General features: G+C 43.6%; 1 long non-coding RNA gene across 1 annotated transcript; it reads left to right on the top strand.

Moving 5' to 3' along the window:
- Nucleotides 1-356: 356 nt before the first annotated feature.
- Nucleotides 357-8,274, top strand: LOC139230394 (uncharacterized). Its single transcript, XR_011587916.1, has 3 exons — nucleotides 357-460; nucleotides 7,375-7,439; nucleotides 8,131-8,274. It is a non-coding gene; the product is annotated as an uncharacterized lncRNA (long non-coding RNA).
- The last annotated feature ends 5,594 nt before the right edge of the window (nucleotides 8,275-13,868 follow it).

Here is a 13,868-nt window from a genome sequence, read left to right as displayed (position 1 = left end):
ATCCAATCTTTCTTGATAGGTCAGTCCCGCCATCCCGGGAATCAGTCTGGTATGTAGCAGGCTGGAAAGAAAAAAGACGGAAACATTGGAAATGATTCCTACTTCGATAAGCTTGTATTAAATTTAAACCTGGCGCTTGAATCGGTAATGTGAAATGTGAATGAACCGTGTCAGGGTCGGTTCGTTATCATTGCATGTCGATGATGATATTACTCAGACTAACTGAATGTTGGGGATGTAATTGATCGGAGTAAGTCTGTGTTATCTCTACGTTTCAAACCATTTGAACCAGTCACTTTAGGAATTGCTGCAATTACTTGGACAGCAGTAATTGAGAACGGGGAGGGAGACATCGATGGCGGACTGCTCAATCAAACAACGCCAAACACCTCAACGGCGCAACACCAGCGCACTCCGACTACTGTCGGCGCAACAGACGCAGATGTCTCCATGTATACAGGTATGCGTTGAGATTGGCGACACCGATTCGCATGACATGTCCATCGCCCAGCACCGAACCCTCGCTTTATTGAACACAACAGAACAACAACATTAAAATAAATCAATTGCATCCAATTCTGGGCACCACACTTTAAGAAGGATGTGCCCGAGAGAGGGTGCAGAAGAGAGTTCCCAGAATAGTGCTAGGGATGAGGGATTTCAGTTATGTGGAGTGACTGGAGATGCTGGGATTGTTCTCATTAGAGCATAGAGGGTTAAGGGCAAACTTAATAGAGGTGTTCAAAAGTATGAGGGGTTTTTAGAGAATAAATAAAGGGAAACTCTTTCCAGGAGGGTTCATACCCAGGCACATGTTTGAGATCATTGGCAAACTAAGGGAGGGAGAGATGAGATTTTTTTAAACTCAATGCATTGTTGTGATCTGGAATGCACTACCTGATGGGGCGGTAAAGCAGATTCAGTAGTAACTTACAACATAGAATTAAATATATACTTGAAAATGAAAAGAAACAGGGCTATGAGGATAGATCAGGGAAATGGGACGAATTGGATTGCTCTTTCCAAGAGATGGCACCGGCACGATGGGCTGAATAGTCTCCTCCTGTGCCCATGTTAGGTTCCATGAAAGAAACATCCCAAATTTTTCATGCAGAGTCCAAAAAGGATCATCTTCGTGGATATCTTTACCGAAACATACTTTTATTTGCTTATTATTTTTACCAATGCTTTTGTGCATTCGACATTTTGCCTTCGGTCTGGCGGTGCAGAGGCCCCCGGTAACCGCAACTGTAACCATATTGGCGTGATGGGAATGGAGTGAAGATGGAGGTTGGAAACTGAAAGACGGGTGACTATAAAAATCATTGGCGAATGTGCAGCTGCATTCACGTGTGTAACCCGATTGAGGTCTATATTTGTGCCCCAGACCGCTGCACAAATGCACATTACATGTAATTTTAGACTCAGCGGGGGCCAGCGACTTTAGAAAACAAGGCTTTTAATTTATTTGACTCCCTGGTTATGACTTTGACCAGAGCAACTCACTCTTCCCCCAAAGCTCATCCATCTCTCTGCACCTGTTAGAATCCGTATCTGCTCCAATCAGGCCTGGCCTTTAAATGTCTTCATTTAACACATTTGCGCACAATCGTAAAATCAGAGCCTGGCTTCTAGCTGAAGACCCGGCGATGTCAGCCTATAGTGTTTTATGCTGCTATTCTGACCATGGGTAATGGATTTTGACTGTGTATCAATGGAAGGGCGATGGATAACTAAGCAAATTACCCCGTACATAAAAATACTGAGCGACGGCACCCCTCCAATAAGCCACTTCGCACGGCGCAATATAGCTCCAAATCTAAATAGGTTAAGGGATAGAACAGAAATAACAGACCCAAACACAATTCCAACTTTCATTTCAAAGTGCTATCAATTTATAGCCCATATACATACATTGCAATATGTAAATACCGAAGACACAGACTACTGTATCTAGATTTCTATAGACGCACGGCACTGTGTATAAAATTGTATAGATGTGTATTACTGCCTCCGAATTCTTATAGATACAAATCGCCAGTGTGAATTTCTATAGAGGTACAATTCTGTTATACGAACTAAAGACGTGCATTACTGTTTAACAATATCAATAAATATAAATTAATGTATATGAATTCCTATAGACATACATGGTTGAATATGAATTCCTATAGATATACATGACTGTATATCAATTTCTATTGCCGATTATCAACATACATCTCCTAAACAATGTTATGTGAATTCTTGTTGCCTATAAAGAATCATAGAATAGTACAGCACAGAAATAGCCATTCGGCCCATCGATTCTGCGTCTGCACCAGCTGTTTGGAAGAACAATCCAGTTAATCTCTTTCCCCACTGGCTCTTTCCCCATACACCTACAATTCAAGTATTTATCCAATTTCGTTTTGAAAGCTACTATTGAATCAGTTTCCTCCACCCTTTCAGGCAGTGTATTCAAAAATCCTAACCACTCGCTCCGTAAAAGGTTTTTTCTCCTGTTGCCTCTGGTTCTTTTGCCAATTACCTTAAAGTTGTGTCATAGAATCATAGAAATTTACAGCACAGAAGGAGGCCATTTCAGCCCAACATATCCGCGCTGGCTGACCAAGAGCTATCCAGTCTAATCTTACTTTCCAGCTCTCGTTCCGAAGCCCTGTAGGTTATGGCACTTTAAGAGTACATCCAATTTTTTTTTTTAAATGTGGCGAGGGTTTCTGCCTCCACCATCCTTTCAGGCAGTGAGTTCCAGATCCCCACCACCCTCTGGGTGAAGAAATTTCCACTCATATCTCCTCTAAACCTCCCCCCAATTACTTTAAATCTATGCCCCCTGGTTTTTGACCCCTCCACCAAGGGAAACAGGTCCTTCCTATCCATTTTATCGAGGCCCCTCATAATTTTATACACCTCAATCAGGGCTCCCCTCAGCCTCCTCTGTTCCAAAGAAAACAAACCCAGTATTTCCAATTTTTCCACATAACCAAAAATTCTCCAATCCAAGCAAAAATCTCCTCTGCACCTTTTCCAGTACAATCACATCTTTCCTGTAATGTGTTGTGCAGAACTGCACACAGTACTCCAACTGCAGAACTCCAAGTGTTTTATACAGTTCAAACATACGTCCTTGCTCTTGTATTCCATGCCTCAACTAATAAAGGCAAGTGTTCCATATGCCTTCGTAACCACCTTATCTACCTGGCCTGCTACTATCAGGGATCTGTGGACCTGCACTTCAAGGTATCTTTGTTCCTCTACACTTTTCAGTGTCATACCATTTAATGTTTATTCCATTGCCTTGTTAGACCTCCCCAAATGCATTACATCACACGTATCTGAATTGAATTCCATTTGCCATTGTTCTGTCCACCTGACCAGTATATTGATATCTTCTGCAGCTTTCTTCTTCATTATGAAACAACACAGCCTATTTTAGTGTCATCTGCAAACTTCTTAATCATACCCCCAACATTCAAGTCCATGTCATTGATATATGCCATAAAAAGCAATGGACCCAGCACCGAGTCCTGCAGAACCCCACTGGATACAGCCTTCCAGTCGCAAAAACACCCATCAAACATTACCCTTTGCTTCCTGCCTCTGATCCAATTTTGGATCCAATTTGCCACTTTGCCCTGGATCCTGTGGGCTTTTATTTTCATGACCTATCTGCCATGTCATACCTTATCAAAAGCTTTGCTAAAATCCATATACACTACATCATTCACACTGCCCTCATCTACACTGCTGGTTACCTTCTCGAAAAATTCAATCAAGTTAGTCAGACACGTCCTTCCTTTAACAAATCCATGCTGACTGTCCTTGATTAATCCATGTCTTTCCAAATGAAGATTTATCCTGTCCCTCAGAACTTTTTCCAATAATTTTCCCACCACTGAGATTAAGCTAACTGGCCTGTAATTACTCGGTCGATCTATTTCTCCTTTTTTTAAACAAAGCTACAACATTAGCAGTCCTCCAGTCCTCTGGCACCACCTTTGTAGCCAGAGGGGACTGGAAAATGATGGTTATTTCCTCTGTTATTTCCTCATTTGCTTCTCTTAACAGCCTGGGATACATTTCATCCGGGCTTGGGGATTAATCCACTTTGAAAGCTGCTAAGCCTCTTAATACTTTCTCTCTCACTATGTTTATTTCATCTAATATTTCACACTCCTCCTCTCTCATTGCAAAGTCTGCATCGCCCCTCTCTTTTGTGAAAACAGATGCAAAGTATTCATTAAGAATCATACCCATGACTTCTGCCTCCCCACACAAATTTCCTTTATGGTCTCTAATGGGCCTCACTCTTTATATAGTTATCTTCTTGCTCTTAATGTATTTATAAAACATCTTCGGGTTTTCCCTGATTTTACTTGCCAACATTCTCTCATACTCTCTCTTTGGTTTCCTGATATCTTTTTTAATTGCACCCCTGCACTTCTTATACACCTCTAGAGTTTCTGCAGTTTTGAGTTCTCGGTGTCTGTCATAAGCTTCCCTTTTTGGTTTTATCTTACCCTGTATGCCCCTTGACATCCAGGGGGCTCCAGATTTGTTAGTCCCACCCTTTTCTTTAAGGGAAAATACTTGCTCTGTACCCTCAGGATCTCCCCCTTGAATGCCTCCCACTGCTCTGTCACTGATTTACCATCAAGTAACCATTTCCAGTCCACCTTGGCCAAATCGCTTCACAGCTCAGCAAAATTAGCTTTACCCCAATTGAGAATTTTTTTTCCTAGTTCATCTTTGTCCTTTTCCATAACTACCCTAAATCTTACTGAATTATGACCACTAGTATCAAAATGCTTTCCCACTGATACCCCTTCCACCTGCCCCTCTTCATTCCCCAAAACCAAGTCCAGAACTGCCTCCACCCTTGTTGGGCTTGTTACATACTGGCTAAAGAAGTTCTCCTGAATGCATTTTAGGAATTCCGTACTCCCTGTACCATTCACACTACCTTTTTCCCAGTTAATATTAGGGTAATTAAAATCCCCCACTATTACAGCTCTATAGTTTTTGCACTTTACATCAATTTGCTCACATATTTGTTCTTCTATCTCCCTCTGACTGTTTGGGGGTCTATAGTACACTCCCGGTCGTGTGATTGACCTTTTTTTGTTCTTCAATTCAACCCATATGGCCTTGTTTGATGACCCCTCTGACATATAATCTCTTCTCAAAGCTGTAATTGTTTCTTTAATTAATACTACGACCCCGTTCCTTTTTTAACTCCTCTCTATCCTGTCTGAAAACCCTGTAACCAGGAATGTTGAGCTGCCATACCTGCCTTTCTTTCAGCCATTTCTCAGTAATAGCTATAATATCGTACTCCCAAGTGTCTATCTGTGCTTTCAGCTCATCTGCCTTATTCCCTATATGCCTTGCATTGAAGTATATGCCGTTTAGTGGTGTCAAACACCCTTGTTGTCTATTTTCCAGCCCTTGTTTTCTCTGCCTTCCAAATTCGCTTTCTATTTTTCTGCTGCCAAATTCCAGCTTTGCTTCTCTCCACACTGAATCTATTCTCCGGTTCCCTTCCTCCTGCCAAACTAGTTAAAATCCACCACAACAGCACTAGCAAATCCTCCTGCGAGGATACTGGTCCTGGCTCTGTTGCGGTGCAACCCATCCAGCTTGTACAGGTCCCACCTCTCCCAGAAACAGTCCCAACACCTCAGGAATCTAAAGCCCTCCCACCTGCACCACCTCTCGAGCCACACATTCATCTTCTCTATCCTCCTATTTCTGAACTCACTAGCATGTGGCACCGACAGTAATCCAGAGATTACTACCTTTGAGGTCCTGCTTTTTAATCTCTCTCCTAGTTCCCTAAACTCTGCCTGCAGGACCTCATCCCTCTTTCTACCTATGTCCTCTGGTTATCGACCATTCTGACAATGGGAATAGTTTCTCTTTATTTACTCTATCTAAACCCTTCATGATTTTAAACACTCTATCAAATCTCACCTTCTCCTTCTAAGGAGAACAACACCAGTTTCTTCTATCTATCCATGTAACTATAATCCTTCATCCCTGGAACCATTCTAGTAAATCTCTTCTGTAACCTCTCCAAAGCCTTCACGTCCTTCCTGAAGTGTGGTGCCCAGAATTGGACACAATACTCTAGCTGGGGTTGAACTAGTGTTTTATATAGGTTAATATAACGTCCTTGCCTTTGTACTCTCTGCATTTATTTATAAAGCCCTGGCTCCCATATGCTTTATTAATGGCTTTGTTAACCTGTACTGCACCTTCAAAGATTTGTGCACAAGTACCCCCAGGTCTCTCTGTTCTTGCACCCCCTTTAAAGTTGTACCATTGGTCTCTCTTCATTCTTCCGACCAAAATGTGTCACCTCGCATTCCCTGCGTTGAATTTCATCTGCCACGCGCCTGCCAATTCCATCAGCCTGTCTATGTCTTCTTGAAGTCTATCACTCGCTTCCTCAATGTTTGCAACACTTCTAAGTTTTGTGTCATCTGAAAACTTCGAAATTGTGCTCTCTCTCCCCAAATCCGTGATTAATGTATATCAAAGACAGCAGTGGTCCTAGTAGTGAACCTTGGGGAACAGCACTGTATACCTCTCTCCAATCCGAAAAACAGCAATTCCCCATAGCCAATTTTGTATCCACGCTGCTACTGTCTCTTTTATCCCATGGGCTTCAATTTTGCTACGAAGCTTACATTGTATATCAATTACGGTAGTTATGTTTGGCTGTAGGAATATGAATTCCTACTTTATTCGACTAAAATAAAAGCTAGTTTGGATGTTTTCAAGCACTCTGCTGTAACCTACACTTTCTGATAGAAAATGACATGGGAGGAAAGGACAACTCGCTGACTGGAAATGAAATTGCGATAAACATCGCTCTGGGGGTTGTGATCGGCTTCTTGCTCGCGCCCTGCTTATTGTTCTTGTTTAAACGGCGAATCGGTTAGTGACTTATTTTGTAATCTCCTGTTTACCCATGCATTGAAAGGGCAAGGACTGCTTCCATTCCAGGCCGCGGGCACTGTGCGATTGTGTGTCAAATGATCACCTGAACGAATGTTTCCAACATAGAAACATACCGGGATTTACCCGGTATCGGGAAAACTGACATGCCCAACACAAATTACAATCTGCTTTATTACAATCGAATCTTTATTTCATTTCAATCTAATCTGGTTTATTACAACCTAATCTATGTTTTATTACAACATAATCTATGTTTTATTACAATCTAATCTATGTTTAATTGCAATCTAATCTATCTTTAATTATAATCGAATCTTCTTTGTTACAATCTAATCTATGAATTTTTCACGTGTCTATTTTCCGGTGTGTATTTTATTATTCAGTGTCATCCGATTATATTTTTAGATGATTGTGCCGATTCGATTTGCGTGGAACAGTCTCCTGGATTAAACCAAGAACAAATGGACGAGGTACATTCTAATTATTTCCCTATAAAGTTTATACGGTATAGTGACTGTTCATGTCGTTTGCTAGTTCTGAGGCGGCACTCATCAATGCAAGGAGCCGGTTTGGTGCCAATATAAAAGCAGTCTTTGTTCTTCTGTATAAAAAAAAACAGGGGCTGTCAGTAACAGGTGGGCAGGACTTTAGAAATGGAAACTTGGGACGAGAGGAGTTTTTGAGAGATTTAATTGGAGCCGAGCTTTCAAAGGGCAGAAATTAAATGGGTATTAATTCTAATTAAATGTACGTGGGAAAGGATGGAAAGTACACACGAAATCAACAGGAATCGACGAATTATAGTGATACAGAATAAGTTAAAAACAATTATAATTAATATTAGAAGGTCTGATACCTCATTGTGTTAAAAGGAGCGAGAGAACAGAATAACATTTTAAATAATATCCAGATGGTCCTGTAAGTGATGTCTGGAATGGAAATATTAAATGAGGACAAGGAACTGACGGACGTGTTAAATTCTGGCCCGAGTCATCAGAGTAGACCCGCACTGTCTGAGAAATCTCTCACACATGATTAAGCGGGCTTTACAAATAAACTGCTTTGTGCGAAAAATCCTCAACCAAAATAACACAGTTACAATAATCGTCGTAAGGACTGTGTCAACTGAGGCGTTCTTCATGGTCTCATATTTTCTTACAGAGTGACGATTCTTCCTCAGACAGTAAAGAGATTGTATATGCAGCTCTGCAGTTGCCGATACACGGAGATTCCTCAGGAGATCCAGTACAGACACACTCGGAAGAACTAATACGCGGTGATTTCTCGGGAGATCGAACACTGACATGCGGTGATTTCTCTGGAGTGGCAGAGATTGAATATGCTTCTCTCAAGGCAATGAAAAAATCTCCTTAGAGCCGAGAAGGCCAAGAGGAGGTTCGAATGAATCGCAAATTTCATATAATGGTGAACAACTGAGAGACGAAGATAAACGCAGAGTTCGCAGTTATTGTCTAATTGTGTGATATTCATACTCAGGGTTGCATGGGCACTGTGTGATATTAATACTCAACGTTGAAATGACACTGTGTGAACATAAGAAATAGGAGAAGGATTAGGCCATTCAATAAGATCATGGCTGATCTGATCATGGACTCCACTCCACTTCGCAGGCCGCTTCCCATAAGCCTTTACTCCCTTATCGTTCAAAAATCTGTCTATCTCCGCCTTAAATATATTAGTGACTCAGCCTATGCAGCACTGGGCAGATAATTCCAGATTTACAACCCTCTGAGAGAAGAAATTCCTCCTCATTTCAGTTTTAAATGGGCGGCCCCTTATTCTGAAACTATGTCCCCTAGTTTTAGTTTCCCCTATGAGTGGAAATATCCTTTCTGCATCCACCTTGTCGAGACCTTCATTATCTTATATGTTTCGATAAGATCACGTCTCATTCTTCTGAACTCTAATGTATATAGGCCAAACCTACTCAATCTATCTTCATAAGTCAACCCCCTCATCTCTGGAATCAATCTAGTGAACTTCCTCTGAACAGCCTCCAATGCAAATATCTCCTTCCTTAAATACAGAAACCAAAACTGTGCACAGTACTCTAGGTGTGGCACTACCAATATCCTCTACAGTTGAAGTAGTACTTCTCTGCTTTTATACTCTATACCCCTTGCAATAAAGGCCAATTCCATTGGCCTTGCTGATTACTTGCTGTACCTGCATACTAACTTTTTGTGTTTCATGCACAAGGACCCCAGGTCCCTCTGTACTGCAACACTTTGCAATTTTTCTCTATTTAAATTGTAGTTTGCTTTTCAATTTTTTTCTGCCAAAGTGAGTAAACTCACATTTTCCCACATTATACTCCATCTGCCAGATTTTTGCCCACTCACTTAGCCTTTCTATATCCCTTTGCAGATTTGTTGTGTCCTCCTCAAAATATGCTTTCCCACCCATCTTTGTATCATCAGCAAACTTGGCTGCATTACACTCGGTCCCTTCATCGAAGTAATTAATAAAGATTGTTAATAATAGAGGACCCAGCACCAATCCCTGTGGCACCCCACTAGTCAATGTTTGCCAACCGGAAAATGACTCATTTATCCCGACTCTCTGTTTTCTGTTAGTTAGCCAATCCTCTGTCCATGCAAATATATTACCCCCAACCCCGTGATCTTTAATCTTGTGCAGTAACTTTATATGTGGCACCTTATTGAATGCCTTCTGGAAATCCAAATACACCACATCCACTGGTTCCCCTTATCTACCCTGCTCATTACATCCTCAAAGATCTCCAGCAAATTTGTCAAACATGATTTCCCGTTCATAAAGCCATATTGAATCTGTTTAATTGAATTAGGCTTTTCCAAATGTCCCGCTACTGCTTCCTTAATAATGGACTCTACCATTTTCCTAACAGATGTTAGCCTAACTGGTCTATAGTTTCCTGCTTTTTTTCTGCCTCCTTTTTTAAATAGGGGCGTTACATTTGCGGTTTTCCAATCCGCTGGGACCACCCCAGAATCCAGGGAATTTAGGTAGATTACAACCAATGCATCCACTATCTTTGCAGCCACCTCTTTTAAGACCCTAGGATGTAAGCAATCAGGTCCAGGGGACTTGTCTGCCTTTAGTCTCATTATTTTACTGGGTACTACTTCATTAATGATAGTGATTGTATTAAGTTCCTCCCTCTCTATAGCCCCTTGATTATCCAATATTGGGATGTTTTTACTGCCTACTACCGGGACCGATACAAAGTATTTGTTCAATGTCTCTGTCATTTTCCTATCCTCTAGGGGACCAATGTTAACTTTAGCCACTCTTTTCCTTTTTATGTACCTGTAGAAAATCGTACTATCTAGTTTTATTTTTCCTTGTTACTTTCCCCTCTTAATCTATCTTCCCTCTCAATCATTTTTTTAGTCGTCCTTTGCTGCCTTTTAAAAGTTTCTCAATCCTCTGGCCTCCCACTAGTCTTGGCTGCATTGAATGCCATTGTTTTCAATTTGATACCCTCCATTATTTCTTTAGTGAGCCACGGATGGTTATTATTGTGTTCCTAACACAGATGAGACTGCCACAGGGATGTTATAGTGACCTCAGGGGATGTACTCCCTGGTGGCTGAACATGGGAGTGCATGCTTTACATATACACAACATCACTCCCCCCCCCCCCACCCCCCAAAGTCAAGGTGAAAACTATTTACAAGGTGAGGCAGTGGGGAGCCTTTCTTTCCCTGGTGGACCACCTCAGTACAAATGTCTGTTCTGGTGTGTTGGCTCTGCCCTCGCTGGGCTGGCGTGTTGTTGACCCTGCAGGGCTGCTGGGTGAGCCTGGCCTTGCTGGGCTGTTGGGCATGATGGGTTCAATTTCCTGGTCCGGGGTGGTGTCGTTGATCCTTTGGGTTTGTGCTGTGGGCTTGAAAAAGTTGGTGTCTGCTGTGGGTTGTTCAGGGCAGTCTGTGAACCGCAGTCCAGGTGCTTTCTGCAAATTTGTCCATTGTCTAGTTTGACGACAAACACCCTACTCCCTTCTTTAGCAGTCACCGTGCCTGTGTTCCACTTGGGACCATGTCCATAGTTTAGCACATACACAGGGTCATTCAGATCAATTTCCCGTGACACAGTGGCACGACTATCGTTTACATTTTGTTGCTGCCGTCTGCTCTCGACCTGATCATGTAGGTTGGGGTGAAACAGCGAGAGTCTGGTTTTAAGTGTCCTTTTCACGAGTAGTTCAGCCGGGGCACCCCTGTGAGCAAGTGGGGTCTCGTGCGGTAGCTGAACAGTACTCGGGACAGGCGGGTTTGGAGTAAGCCTTCTGTGACTCGTTTAAGACTCTGTTTGATTATTTGTACTGCCCGCTCTGCCTGCCCATTGGAGGCTGGTTTAACTGGGGCCGAGGTGATATGTTTGATCCCATTGCAGGTTATGAATTCTTTAAATTCGGCACTGGTGAAACATGGCCTGTTGTCACTGACAAGTATGTCAGGCAGGCCATGGGTGGCAACCATGGCCCTCAGGCTTTCAATGGTGGCGGTGGCGGTGCTTACCGACATTATTTCACATTCAATCCATTTTGAAAAAGCATCCACCACCACCAGGGACATTTTATCGAGAAACGGGCCCGCATAGTCGACATGGATCCTTGACCATGGTCTGGAGGGCCAGACCACAAACTTAGTGGTGCCTCTCTGGGTCCGTTGCTCAACTGAGCACATACGCTGCATTGCTGTACACAGGACTCACAGTCACAGTCGATACCGGGCCACCACAGGCGGGATCTGGCTATCGCTTTCATCGTTACTATACCCGGGTGTGTGCTGGGGAGATCCGAGATGAACGTCTCCCTGCCCTTTTTGGGTAACACTACACAGTTACCCCACAACAGGCAGTCTGCCTGAATGGACAGCTCATCCTTTCACCGCTGGAATGGCTTGATTAGCTCTTGCATTTCACGGGGATGCTGGCTCAGCTCCCATGCAGTATACAGTTTTTTACAAGGGACAGCAGAGGATCTTGGCTGGTCCAAGTCCTAATCTGGCGGGCCGTGACAGGTGATTTATCATTTTAAAATGCTTCCATGACCATCAACAAGTCTGCGGGCTGCGCCACCATCAACAAGTTTGCAGGCTGCACCGTTTCCACCCCCATGGTGCGCAATGGTAGCCGACTGAGAGCATCCGCACAGTTCTCGGTGCCAGCCTGTGGCGGATGGTATAGTTATACGCTGATAGCGTGAGTGCCCACCTTTGTATGTGGGCTGAGGCATTAGTATTTATCCCCTTGTTTTCAGCGAACAGGGATAGGAGGGGCATGTGATCGGTTTCCAGCTCAAATTTGAGGCCAAACAGTTACTGATGCATTTTCTTTACCCCGAACACACACGCTAATGCCTCTTTCTCAATCATGCTGTAGGCCCTCTCCACCTTAGACAAGCTCCTGGAGGCATAGGCGACAGGTTGCAACTTCCCCGCAACGCTAGCTTGTTGGAATACACACCCGACTCCGTACGACAACACATCACATGCTAGCACAAGTCTTTTACATGGGTTCCAGCGGATTTTGCCCAGCCAGCTCCTTCCAAGCAGTGTGGGGCCATCGCCCGGGACAATCCAGAGTGGCAGTTCGTGCACTGTGCCCTCGTAGGTGACCTTGACCATGGCGCTGCCCAGGACAGTGAAAAGCTCTTTGGTGTACGTTCTCAGTTTTGTGTGGATGGGGCTCAGGGCTGGTCTGAGTGCCTTGTTGCACCACAGTCTCTCAAACATCTTTTTACTCAAGATGGATTGGCTAGCACCAGTGTCCAGTTCCATGGCTATGGGTAAGCCATTCAATTTTACATTAGCATTATAGGTGGACATTTCATCGAAAATGTGTGCACCCCGTGTACTTCAGCATCTGCCTCCTCTCTCTGAGACTTGAAATTGCTTTGATCCACCATGGACTGATCTTCCTCTGCCACGTGGTGGTTAACAGGTTTTGCAGAGCTTGCAGCTTGTCTGCAAGCTCGTTGGAGGTGCCCCATTGTTCCACAGCTCTTGCAAACATGCCCTTTGAAGCGGCATGAATAGGCTGAATGGAAGCCTCCACAACGCCAACAAGGTGTGAATTGTCTTGCATTCATCCTTTGTTGCAGACTCTGAGTCATCTGGGTCACCTGAGGCCTGCTGGCAGTTGCAGACTCGTGGTTTCTGCCCTGTATATTTCTGCTCACAAACACAGTGCCAGTTAATTTATGAACATTGCTAGCACTTATGTGCTGAGAGATTTGTTTGATGTTATCACTGGTGGACATAAACGCCTGTGCTATCGCAATGGCCTTACTGAGGGTCAGTATCTCTACAGTTAAAAGTTTTCGTAGGATGGTCACGTGGCCAGTGACCAGTACAAAAATGTCTCTGAGCATTTGCTCCAGGTAGCCATCAAACTCACATTGTCCTGCAAGCCGCCTTAGCTCGACGACGTAGCTCGCCACTTCCTGACCTTCAGATTGCTGGCACGTGTAGAACCGATACCTCGCCATCAGCATGCTCTCCCTCGGGTTAAGGTGCTCCCGAACTAGTGTACACAGCTCCTCATCTGACTTATCTGTGGGATTCACCGGAGCCAGAAGATTCTTCATGAGACTGTAGGTCAGTGCCCTCAAGACCGTGAGGAGGACCGCTCTCCTTTTTGCAGCGCTTCCTTCTCCGTCCAGCTCATTGGCTACAAAGTACTGGTCTAACCATTCGACATAGGCTTCCCAGTCCTCACCCTCCGAGAATTTCTCCAAGATGCCCACAGTTTGCTGCAGCTTTGTGTTGGATTTGTATACTCGTCACCAGTTGTTGTGTTCCTAACACAGATGAGTCTGCACACAGGGAGGTTAAAGTAACAGTGCCCTCAGTCTTTATTAAGACACTCCAGAGTGAGGAACAGGCCTT

This window comes from Pristiophorus japonicus, chromosome 19 (genome assembly GCF_044704955.1).
Source record: "Pristiophorus japonicus isolate sPriJap1 chromosome 19, sPriJap1.hap1, whole genome shotgun sequence".
NCBI classification, from domain to species: Eukaryota; Metazoa; Chordata; class Chondrichthyes; family Pristiophoridae; genus Pristiophorus; species Pristiophorus japonicus.
The sequence above is the reverse complement of the archived record's forward strand: the minus strand, read 5'-3'. Positions and strand labels throughout refer to the sequence as shown.